This window comes from Typopeltis vanoorti, chromosome 1 (assembly GCF_054136105.1).
Source record: "Typopeltis vanoorti isolate ZY-2024b chromosome 1, IOZ_Tvanoo_1.0, whole genome shotgun sequence".
Taxonomy (NCBI): Eukaryota; Metazoa; Arthropoda; class Arachnida; order Uropygi; family Thelyphonidae; genus Typopeltis; species Typopeltis vanoorti.
Genome location: NC_143549.1, coordinates 99707840 through 99720776, shown reverse-complemented (window position 1 = coordinate 99720776; position 12937 = coordinate 99707840). Strand labels below are relative to the sequence as shown.

The window sequence follows — 12937 nt, the reverse complement described above, 5'->3', positions numbered from 1 at the left end:
CTTAATCAATTTTATTTAGTAAAACTCCTCTCACAACTAGCAATACTTACAGCAATTGTGAGGAAAATGCACAGTAGTATTACAATGGAAATGAGTTCTCAAGACTGTATTTTAGAATTAATTGCAAAAGTTCAAAAAAGTTCAAAGTGCTGCCCGGGGCAGACTGTCCCCTCCCTAGCTATGCCTTTGTCCCATGGGCATGGATGTTTGTGATTGTCTGTGAAAATACTAGTGATGGTGGTTAGCAGTAGATGGCATTGGTGTAGATGATGAAGGTAGTTGTGGTTGGTGGAGACAGAGAGTTGTAGGGTGAGTGCCCTCCCTTGGTGAGTCTCTGGACTCCTTGGAGGGATCACATAATAATAATAATAATAATAATAATAATAATAATAATAATAGCTTTTCTAACAGAAATGAAATAGAAAATTATTTTAATAAAAAACAATTAATTTCTCTACCTAAATCTAGCATATACAAACTAATTAGTAACTGAACTGTTTGGAGGAAAGGAAATGGCAATTTAAGAAATACTCTCTAGATTTTTTTAAAATAATTCTTGTTTTATTATACAGTTTCTATATTATTAATATTATTAATTGATGTTTTAATTGAAGTGATAACGTGTATTTAAAATTTTTAATTCCTTTAATGGCAAAATAGATGTTTTGCTGTTATTTTGTTATTTAACTGCAAACATGAATAACTTTATTTTTTTATGATTTTAGGTTTATATAGTGCTGTTGGTATGATGTTTGCATCCATAGCAATAGGTTGCCTGAGGAAAGACCCATTTTATAAGTCTGATTCTAGTCACTGATTAGAGGTACTTTTTCTAAGCCGTTCTTCAACCAGTTCCTGAGTTAGTTAGTCAATATGCTGCACAGGCAAGCAGGTTTTTTTTCTTAATTAAGAAACTCTGGTTTTTAATCCTGTAACTCAAGAAAATCAACTGTAGAATTCACACTATTTCAGGCAATAATATATAGTTTCTTTCAATAATTAATAGTTTCTGCTATTAAATGGTATTATCAGCATATCTATGATTGTTGTATTTTATACCATTGATACTAATTCATATTTTTTGTTTTTCAATCTTTTTCATCACTCTCACTATAGATATGAAATAAATTTGGTGAAAGGACCTTGTCTAATTCCTCTTTTTATTTTCACTTCACAAGTCTCAGAGTTAAACAGCTGCATTTTCTGTTTGATGTAAATCATTTTTATAATCTTAAGTACATGATCTTCTATGTCTAACTTATCTAATATATTGAACATTTTATTATGTTTTACCTGATCAAAGGCCTTCTGAAAGTATTTTGAAGCATATGTATATGTTCCTATTTCTTTCAAGTGATTTTTCTATTAGTATTTTTAGTTCCAGGATAGCATTAATGGTTCCCATTCCTTTTCTGAAGCCTTTCTCTTGTTCACTCACTCAAATTAAGGCTCTTTCAATTTGTTTGTTAACAATAGTTAAAATAATTCTGGATGCATGGGATATTAGGCTAACAGTTCTGTAATCCTCACAGTTTTGTGCATCATTTTTATTTGGAATTGGTATGCAGATAGATGTTGTAAAAACTTCAGGTAATTCTATTGTTTTATAGATATCTTGAATGGATTCCATTAAATAATTGTTATTATTGTCAGTCAAAAGCCTTCAGCAGCTCAGCCAGGATATTATTGCGCCCAGGGGATTTATTATTAAAAAGATTCTTAATTATGTGTTCTATCTCCTTTCTTGTCGGTAGAGTGGTATCTGTTGTTATGTTTAACTTAAGGTGTTGTGAATCATCTATCATGCTAGCAGACGAGAGGATGGAAACAGTAGGAGAGACGGAATGAGAGAGGGATATGGAAGTGCTAGAAGAGGAGAGAATGGAAACGGTAGGAAAGATGGAATGAGAGAGGGGTATGGGAATGCTAGAAGATGAGAGGATGGAAACAGTAGGAGAAATGGAATGAGAGAGGGATATGGAAGTGCTAGAAGTGGAGAAAATGGAAACAGTAGGAGAGAGGGAATGAGAGAGATGTATGGGAGTGTTAGAAGAGGAGAGAATGGAAACAATAGTAGGAGAGAGCTGTATGGGAATGCTAGAAGAGAGAATAGCAGTAGATGAGAGGGAATGAGAGAGACCTATGGGAATGAAAGAAGAGGAGAGAATGGAAACAATAGGAGAGAGGGAATGGTAAGAGGTATAATGTATGGCAACTCAATGATCCGTGGTATTCAAGATAGGATGCGTGAGGAGTGTTTGCCAGGAGGAACAATAGAAAGGGTGGCTATGGCAATTAAGAGAGGTGAAAGGGTGAATGAGATGATTGTGATGGTAGGAACAAATGACTTGAGCGGTAATGTAAGTCGGGCAGTGAGAGATATTAGATCTTTGCTCGAGACTGTACGGAAGAAGACAGAGAGAGGAAAAATAGTGTGCGTGTTGCCTAGGTATGATAGTATAAGGTATAAGGAAAGAGAGGAATTGTATGCGAGAGACAGCTAACATTTGAATGAGGAAGGACGTAGGCATCTAGAAAGATTGCTGTTTTGAACAAGTCAGTGTGTCCCAGGGAGGATGATAGCAGGGGTGGCCTCTTGTGGGAATGGATACTTGGGAGAAGGTAATGGTAACAAAGGCGATGACATCAGGTAACACTGAGCCCAGTGGAATCTAGAGGAGATAATGCTGGGTATAAAAACAATGGCATTTATATGCTTTATACTAATGCCAGGAGTATCCGGAATAAGGGAGAGGAACTGGTGGCGCAGATAGCATCAGCCTGGCCAAAAATTATTGGGATCACTGAGACGTGGTTGACAGAAGAGGATATAATAACAGGAATAGAAGTCGCTGGGTACCACGTTTTTCAGCAGGATAGGAGGGGAAAGTGTGGTGGTGAGGTACTGCTTATGATAAGTGACGACCTATGTCCTCTAAGAGTGGAGGCTTTGGAAGGCAGTGAAACAAATTGTTTTGAGAGCATATGGTGTAAGGTAGAGATGGGCAAGACATGATATTTAGTGGGGTGTTGCTACAGACCCAGGAGCACAGAGGATGGGGACCACGAGATGTTTAGATAGTTAAGTTTGGCAAGTGCAAGAAGAATGATTGTTATGAGAGATTTTAACTACAGTAGTATAAACTGGGGAGAGGAAGATGCATGTAGCAATAAGGGAATGGAATTTCTAGAATTCTTGAGGGACAAATGTCTTAGGCAACATGTAACAGAGGGAACAAGAGGTTGAAGAGTTTTGGATTTGGTTATAGCATCAGAAGAGTTGATAATAACTGAGATGACATCTCTCCCACCAGTTGAAGAGAGTGACCATATGATTTTGACTTGGAAAATGAATAGACATGCAGGAATTGTTCAATGAACACTTTATTGGAGTATTTCATCCTAGTGGAGTCAGTTTTAATGCTAGAGGGATAGGGTAGATTCGAGGTTTAGAGGTACAGGAGGAGAGTTTGTTTCAGATACTGAGTACTCTGTACGTCAGTATTTGCTAAAACGCTCCTGTTTTAGCAAATTTCACCACGGGTTTTGAGAGAATGTGCTAGGGAACTGACAGTGCCTTTAACCTGGCTGTTCAATGAAAGTCTGGCTGCGGGAAAGGTGCCCAGGGAATGGAAGGAAGGTAAGATAGTGCCATTGCATAAGGGTGGTAACAGACTGGAAGTGTCTAATTATAGGCCAGTTTGTGTGTCATCAGTAGTTGGTAAGATCTTGGAGAAAGTAGTGAGGGACCATATACAGCATTGGGCAGATGAGGGTAATGTTATCTGTGAGAGTCAACATGGATTTGTGAACGGGTGCTCCTGTTTTATCAATATGCTAGCCTTTTATAATAAAGTTACAAGAACATTAGATGAGGGAAAGACATATACTGCAGTTTTCTTAGACTTAGCAAAGGCATTTGACAGGGTGCCACATGATAAGCTGATATTTAAATTGCAGCAAATGGGTCTGGATGTCAGATTGGTCAACTGGATTCAGGATTGGCTGTCTGATAGGTATCAGAGAGTTGTGTATGGTGGAGCAGTTTTAAGGAGGCAGAGGGTTTTCAATTGGGGTCCCACAGGGCTCAGTACTAGGATCTATATTGTTTAACCTTTATATCAATGACATTGCCAATGGATTGCAAGGGGATATTCAGTTGTTTGCAGATGATGTGAAGCTGGGAAGAATTATTAGTAATAGTGCAGATGTGGTAGCCCTGCAAGAGGATTTGAATAAGCTAGATAGATGGGCAAATGAATGGGGGTTTATCAGTTTAATGCAGCAAAATGTAAGGTCTTGAGGTTTGGGAAACATCGATGGGATGCTGCATACTCTATGGGAGGAGGAAAACTGGAGGAAGTAGATGTGACAAGAGATCTGGGGTTGATGATTGATAGAAACCTGAAATATAGGGGACATATTGCAAGGGTGGTGAAGGTAACACAGAGGATTGTTGCAATTAAGAGAAGGACACTGACCTGCAGAGATAAAAGGGTTATCATTCCATTGTATAAGTCTCTGATCAGACCACACTTAGACTATTGTTCTCAGATTTGGTCCCCAGGATTTGAAGGGGATAAATTAACTGCGGAAAGGGTACAAAGACAGATGATAAAGATGGTTTTGGGACTGTACAATTTTGGTTATGAGGATCGGCTGAGGGAATATGGACTGCAGAGTTTTGTGGATAGAAGAAGGAGAAGTGATATGATTGAAATTTTTAAACTGTTGAGAGGTGGTTACACGGTTGACACTGGGGAGTTCTTTTGCTTGGTTGAACAGCAGGAAGGAGTGATGACAAGAGGCTATCCCTGGAAGTTACGAAAGGAAACTGTGACCAAGAGGGTGAGGAGTGGTTTCTTTGCATGGAGGGTGGTTGAACCGTGGAATGCATTGCCTGATGGCGTGGTGAGAGCGACAACGGTCAATGAGTTTAAGGAGTTGTATGATAGACATTGTGTTTCTTGGGGTGGGACTTCCCCCCTCAATGAGTCTTCACAGACTTTATGGTCTTGGGAAGGACCTCCCACGAAGAGCCTTTTGACTCCATGGAGGGCTGAATAATAATAATAATAATAATAATAACAATAATAATAATAATAATAATGTAACCATTATCATCACCATAGAGATCTGATAAGTACTCCACCCATCTTCCAGTTATCTTTTCCTTATCAATGATTATGTTTCCATTTTTGTCCTTGATGTTATTAGACTGTGTATGTTTTGCTTTTCCATGAAGTTCTTTTACTTTCAGGAATACTTCTCTGGTTTTGTTCCTATTTTGTAATTCTTCTATCTTGGTGTACTGCCTATTTATCCAGTTTTCTTTCAGTCTTCTGCATAACTGTTTGATTCTTTTATCCAATGTTTTATATCTTAATCTTTCTATTTCTTCATTTCTTTCCATGTTCTTCTTTCATCAATAATGTTGATTACTTCTTGTATTATCCATGGTTTTTTTCTTTCTTTCTTCTTGTTTGTTGATGGGGGGTTTTAGCAGATGTTATGATAATTGCTTGTAGTCTATTCCAGGTGTCGGCAACCAGTGGCCTGTGGGCCGCATGCGGCCCAAACATGCATTTTTGGCAGCCCATAAAAGGTTGACCATACTTGCATGGCATGTGGCCTGTATGTTGAATTTTAAATCAGTGGTCGCCAAAGTGGAAAATTTTGGCTCTTTTTCCTGCCATCTTGGTATCAAACCCCCTGTTTTGCTGGCCTTTTTTCTCCCAATCAATTTAAGTGATCATAACACCTTAAACTGGCCCTGCTCACAAATTTTCTTTAATGCCAACAATGTCAAGTTCCTTCCAAGGGTCTTCATTTTTAATATCATTCTGCCATTGATGCCATCTATAAAGGTCCTTAATTTTTTTCAGAACTCTCATATCTGTATACTCTAATCTTTGGTCAAGTGCTTTATATCTAAACCAAATTCTTACATTCATAATTTAGATCCACTCAGATCCACTGTTCAAACATGGTGTGAACAGTTGTGTACGCCGCTAGTTTAGTGTTTTAGCTAATTTCTTCTTATTTAATCCTGTTGTCTATATTAATATAGATTCTCCATTGAGAATGCAGCCCAAGTTTTCCATGTTCCTGATTATTTTTACAGTTTTGGTGTCTTTTTTTTAATTGTTGATTTTCATGCCAAATATGTTACAGCTTCAGTTCAGTTAGAGAATTCAGAAACTTGCACTGATATGTCACTGTGTCATATTATCTCCAATTCTAATATCAGGTTTAATGTCATTTTTGTTCATATGCGATCCGTAGAGATGATGAATAAGAGTGGAGATAATGTGCATTATTGTATTATCCCTGATTTTACATCAATACATCTTCCTGTATTTCCTACAATTCTAACTGCTGACATGCAACTTAAATATAGGTTATGTATTGCTGTTTATAACGTTCCATTTACAACATACAATTGTTGTGTTTTCCCTGGACACCTTGTCATATGTCTTTTATGGATCTAAAAATTTCAGTACAGATCCTTCCACATTCCCATGATTTGTCGTAAAGTGAAAATCTGATCTTGCCAACTTCTATTTGGCCTGAATCCAGCTTGTTCTTCTCCAAGTTTCTCTTTCACGATTTTTCTCAGTCTCTTTTCAAATACACTTGCATAAATCATACCTGGAATACTTAGTAGAGAAATTTCTCTGAAATTCTTACATTCAGCTTTATTTCCTTTGTTTTATAAATAGGAACTATGGGAGTTCTACTCCAATCATATGGAATTCAACCTTCTGACCCAGTCCTCTGCATTATGAATTAGGCCAGGTCAAAAGGTTGAACAGTTCTGGATCAAAACTTTTATACCTTCATATTTGAACAGTTCTGGTCAAATATTATTATTATTATTTATACTGGTACTCCATGGAGTCAAAAGATTCATCGAGGGAGACCCTTACTAACCACACTCTCAGACAACTTACAAGTGTGACCTCCATTTTTCCCCTACTCCCCATTTTTTGAAAAATTTATTTTGTGTCAATCTTATATAATTCCTTTAGTAACTTTTCTATCATATCCCCTCTCCTCTGCAACTCTGCAGACCTAAACACACACCCTCAATCTGTCCTCATAGGGAATATTCCACAGGCTTGCCATAAGCTCAGTCCCCTAGAAATGCAGATGACCCAATCTGTGTACAGCAATCAACATGCGGCTAAATCATAGTCATATAAAGAGGGATAACAATCTCCTCCATCTTTACTTTTCAATGTGTTCTTCAACATTCAAGTAATCTTCTGAGCTTATTTGCCAACTCTTGCAATATGTCCACTGAATTTCAAATATCTATACAGCATCACCCCAGATCCCAAACCTCATCAATCTACTGTAATCTAGTACCATCAGCATGATATAAAGTATGTAACCCTTTCATCCCAAAGTGCATTATCTTACATTTTATAACATTGAATTGATAACCATTGTCCTTTGTCACACTGCCAATTTATTTAAGTCATCCTGCAAAATATCTATATCACCTTCATCAACTATTGCCCTCCCCAGTTTTGCATCATCGACAAACAACTAATTATTCAACACCCTTGAAATCTTCTGCAATGTCATTAATATACGAATTAAAGAGCAGTGGTCCTACTACAGAATCCTTGAGCACTCAACAGTTACCTTCATTTGCTTTATTCCACTACACCATACACTTCCCTCTAATGTCTATCTATCAGCCAACCCTATCCATTCCATCAACCTCATATTCCTATTTGCACTAACTTATGTAATAATTTTCCACATGGTATTCTGTCAAATGCCTTAGCAAAGCAAAGTCCCACATTATCGTAGTTTTACCATTTCCTTTATCCAATTCTGCTATCACCTTATTATAAAATGTGAATAAATTCCGGAGGCAGGACATTCCTTTTACAAAGCTATTCTGTCCCCTTATAGAGTATCATACCCCTATCTACCTATTCCTGAATTTACCTTTTACCAACTTTTCTAATACTTTAACCACCACTCTAGAGATACTAATTGGGCTGTAATTTGCTACATCTGTCTTGGAACCACCTTTATGTAATGAAACTATTTTACCCTGTTTCCACTCCCTCAGAACCTTGTCACAGCTGAGACTTAGATTAAACAACTTCGTCACAGGTACTGCTAGTTTACTTTCTTATAGCACATGAACTGACATACCATTCAGGCACACTGTGGTGTTCACAGTGAGGATATAGTAGAATTGTTCAATGAACACTTTATTGGTGTGTTAAGATCTTGGAGAAATTAGTTAGGGACTGTATACAACATTGGGCAGATGAGGGTAATGTTATCTGTGAGCGTCAACATGGATTTGTGAGGGGGCACTCTTGTTTTAGTAATATGTTAGCCTTTTATAATAAAGTTAAAAGAGCAGTAGATGAGGGAAAGGCATTTTCTTAGACTTAGCGTAGGCATTTGACAGGGTGCCACATGATAAGCTGATATTTAAGTTACAGCACAAGGGTTTGGATGTCAGGTTGGTCAACTGGATTCAGGATTGGCTGTCTGATAGGTATCAGAGAGTTGTGTATGGTGAGGAAGTTTCAAGGAGACAGAGAGATCCTACAGGGCTCAGTACTGGGACCTATATTGTTTAACCTTTATATCAATGACATTGTCAGTGGATTGCAGGGGGATATTCAGTTGTTTGCAGATGAAGTTAAGCTGGGAAAGGTTATTAGTAATAGGGCAGATGTGGTAGTCATGCAAGAGGATTTGAATAAGCTAGACAGATGGGCAAATGAATGGGGTTTATCGGTTTAATGCAGCAAAATGTAAGGTCTTGAGATTTGAGATACATCAATGGGATGCTGCATACTCTATTGGAAGAAATATACTGGAGGAAGTAGGGGAGACAAGAGATCTGGGGTTGATTATTGATAGTAACCTGAAATTCAAGGGACATATTGCAAAGGTGGCGAAGGTAACACAGAAGATTGCTGCAATAATGAGAAGGACGCTGACCTGCAGAGATAAAAGAATTATCATTTGTATAAGACCCTGATCAGACCACACTTAGACTATTGTTCTCAGATTTGATCCCCAGGATTTGAAAGGGATAAATTAACTGTGGAAAGGGTACAGAGGCAGATAACCAAGACAGTTTCAGGACTGTACAATATTAGTTATGAGGATCGGCTGAGGGAATGTGGACTCCAGAGTTTGGAGGATAGAAGAAGGAGGGGTGATATGATTGAGACTTTTAAACTGTTGAGAGGTGGTTACAGGGGTGGACACTGGAGAGTTCTTTCTTTTGGTTGAACAGTGGGAAGGAGTGATGACCAAGGGCCATCCCTGGAAGTTACGAAAGGAAACTGTGAGCAAGAGGGTGAGGAGTAGTTTCTTTGCATGGAGGGTGGTTGAACCGTGGAATGCATTGCCTGATAGAGTGGTGAGAGCGAGAACGATCAATGAGTTTAAGAAGTAGTATGACAGACTTTGTGTTTTCCAGGAGGGACCTCCCACAATGAGTTTTGATAGACTTGTGTTTCCTAGGAAGGACCTCCCACGATGAGTCTTTTGATTCCTTGAAGGCCCGAATAATAATAATAATAATTAATTTGAATACCTCAGTTTATCTACATCAATTCTCACATCAGTCTCTGTCACGTCAGTAACTACAAATTCACTACCTGGATGATATACCCTTGTGAAGTGATCACTTAGTAACTGAATTATATTTTCTGCTTCTGTCACACCCTTACCATCAGCATTAAGTAAAATTATCTCTCCATAATCATCCTTTCTTTTACTTGCTATGTAGCTAAAAAACTCTTTTGGATTTACTTTGGCCTGCTTAGTTAATTTTCTCTCAAAAGATGATTTAGCCTTCTTTACCATACTAGTTACCCATCTTGCTTGTTCTTTATATTGCTCATGAGTATGCTGATCACTTTTTTGTTTATATTTCTTCTGCAATGTTTTCTTTTTTGCAGCTCCTGAAAGATATGGCTACTCATCTACTTAATCCCCATGTGGTTTATTCTCCTGACCCTGGATATGCAGGCTGTTATTTACTTAATATTTGCTATTTAATATTTAATATTTACTTAATAATGTCATCCACTCCAGCTGCCTTTTCACAAGTTTCTGATGGTTTTTTTCTACCTCAAGTATTGATATGTATTGCTGTTTGCATTCCTCTTGTAATTTTTTTTTAGTACAGCTCTGTCACTGCTTGTTTTGTTTAACAATATTTCAAAGTAATTACAGCACTAGACATCTAGGATATACTTATCTTTAGTTTTCATGCCACCCTAATCATCTTTGATTCCTTTTACAGTATTCTTTTCTCCATTTCTGAGCTTTTCTGCTAGCATAGAATTTTGCCACCTACTTGATATTTGTCTTCTGTATCCTGCCCAAGTCTTCTCATGGCTTTTATTAAACTACTTTTTACACCCCAATTAGCTCTCTTACATTTTTTTCTGTATTCTTTTAGGGCATCAACCGATTTATTTGCTAGAAACTTTCAGTATGTTTCTTCTTTTCGAGGACTGCCTCTTTAACTTCTTGTATCAAACATGATGTTCTTATTTTTCTATCATTGCAAACAATTTCATCACATGCCTCCATAACTGAATCAATCAGTGATTTCTTCAGAGTTTGTCCAATGATATTCCAAAGTTTGGTTTTTGTTTTTGAACTGTTTCATGTTTTGTTTCAATAGTGTTTGTATTATTGAGTCTATAGTTTACTGTAGATTCAACAATTTTAATTCTATTTAAACCTTTCTTAAATATTCTTATTTTCATTGTGATATTCACTTTATCCTACTTAAAACTAAGTGAATGGTCAATTCTAATTTGAAATCCTCTGTACACTCTTGTATCCTGAACAAGCATGAAAATATCATTATCGTCGTGACAGACCTCCAAGAGTCAGAGATTTATTGTGGGCAGTACACACTATCACACACAAAGCTCACACAACTGTGCCTTAAACTGATTCAATGTGTCTACATTCACAACACTCTCTCAAGCAATGCATTCCACTCATCAACCACTCTCCATGTTAATAATCTTCTCCATACTCCTCTCACACTGTCCTTATACAGTTTTTAGCTGGCCTCTTGTTCTACCTCCCTCTCCCATTATACGAAAAATCTCTTCCATGTCAACCTGGTAAATATCCTGGAAATAGCTTACACATATATATATATATATATATATATATATATATATATATATATATATATATATATATATATATATATATACATATCTCAATCATATCCTCCTCCTCCTCCTCCTCCTACCATTCAGGAGGCTTTTCAATTTACATTCTCTCAATCTATCATTGTACTCCATACCCCCAAAGACCACTGACCACCTTTGTGAATCTTCTCTGATCCTTTGTAACATCTCCTCATTATGTTCTAACATACCTCCTTGTTCAGGCCTCAGATATGTGCACAATAGCCCATATGAGGCCTGAACAAGGCTAAAAAAAAAATGGAATCATAACTTCTTTATTTCTACATGTAAGGGTCCTCTGCATCATTGTTATTATCCAATGTGACATCTTCACAATTTGTGCAAAATGGTTCCTGAATTTCAGGTCCTTATTCACCATCACCCCCAGATCTCTCATCTCCTCTCCCTCCTTCAAAGTTCCCCACCAAGTGTATACTTTGCATCCCATCGTTGTTTACCAAATTTGAAAATCTTACACTTTGCAACATTGAACTGACAGTTCTCATACTTGCTCATTCATGCAATCTATTCAAGTCCATCTGTAACGCTATAACATCTACTTGACTCTGCATTGTTCTTTCCAATTTTGCATCATCTTCAAACAGCTGAACATCACCAGTTAAACCTATTCCAATATGTTTAATATACAAACTGAAGAACAATGGTCCCGAAACTTACTCTGCGGAACACCACTAGTGACCTTCCTCTTTTGGGATATTGCACCCACTTATACAACTTTCTGATACCTATCTTACAGTTGTATAAGCATATCACTGATCCAACTTAGAAGTCTGTTATACAATTGCATCCATTTCAATTTCAATTTATTTAACAGCTTGTAATGTAGCAGTGATAATAGTAGTATATAACCACACAACTATGTAGTGTGATTCCTCACGCTACATAGTTGTAATGTAGTGTGAGGAAATGAAGAGATATCGGTGGGATATACTACGATTGGCAGAGATGAGATGGACATCATCTGGAGAGATCAATGGATGCGAAGTAATATGGTCAGGACATACCATGCACGAAGCAGGAGTTGGCTTCCTTTTTAGCAAAAGAACTTAAGAGGCACTGTTAGGCTACAAACCAGTTAATGAATGAATCATAGTAGCAAGATTTCAGGCAAAGCCATTCAACATATCAATAGTCCAGATATATGCACCCACATCTGACAGCACAGATGAGGATATTGACTTATTCTACAAAGATCTGACAGAGACAATAGAAACAATACCAAAGCAAGATGTGCTAATTATTGAAGGAGATTGGAATGCCAAAGTTGGAATAGATAATGATTGTTGGGAAAGAGTCATGGGAAAAAATGGTTTCGGAGAAAGAAATAAATGAGGTGAAAAATTGTTAGAATTTGCTGTGGACCACGGGATGATGATCTGTAACACAAGATTCCAACAAAAGGAGTGTAGAAAATGGACGTGGCGATCAAATGATGGGAAAACCAAAAACATGATTGATATGATTATGATTAAAAGAAGATGAATAACATCAGTACAGCAATGTCGAACTTTTCAAGGAGCAGATATAGACTCGGACCATAGTTTAGTGATTGGAAACATCAAGTTGAAATTAAAAAAGAAATATAAACCCCAATATCAGAATAGAAGAGATACAGCATGAATAAGTGAAGCAGAAATAGGAAGAAGGTACAGAACAGTGTTAGAAACTTAAAAGTGTGGAGAAAGAAAAAACTCTAATTT

At 37.2% G+C, this 12937-nt stretch overlaps 1 protein-coding gene across 1 annotated transcript in view; it reads right to left on the bottom strand.

The window, feature by feature from the left end:
- LOC150110251 (uncharacterized) overlaps positions 1-12937 on the bottom strand; it is a 653148-nt gene that overhangs the window by 229151 nt on the left and 411060 nt on the right. The gene's annotated exons all lie outside the window — the stretch shown is intronic.